A 297-nucleotide genomic window follows, 5' to 3' on the forward strand; every position below is an offset into this window, starting at 1 on the left:
AAAGAAAAGGCCAGAGCCACATCTGCGGCTCACAACACGAATAGAAGACACAAGTCTGTAGCGGCACGCTGCCGTCGCGGCCACCCATGGAAAACCCCGTCGGAAGCTGAGAAAAGAACTTATCAAAAATTTTTCGGCTCACTTTGCGTATGAACGCAAAAGTCATTCTCTGTCGGTGAGAATGGCGACGCCAGGCAGCGTCTTGCCCTCCAGCAGCTCCAGCGACGCACCGCCACCGGTGGACACATGCGACATGTTCTTCGCCTCGCCGCTTAGCTCCGCAGCGCTCGCGCTGTC

This window comes from Leishmania donovani, chromosome 20, assembly GCF_000227135.1.
Source record: "Leishmania donovani BPK282A1 complete genome, chromosome 20".
NCBI lineage: Eukaryota > Euglenozoa > Kinetoplastea > Trypanosomatida > Trypanosomatidae > Leishmania > Leishmania donovani.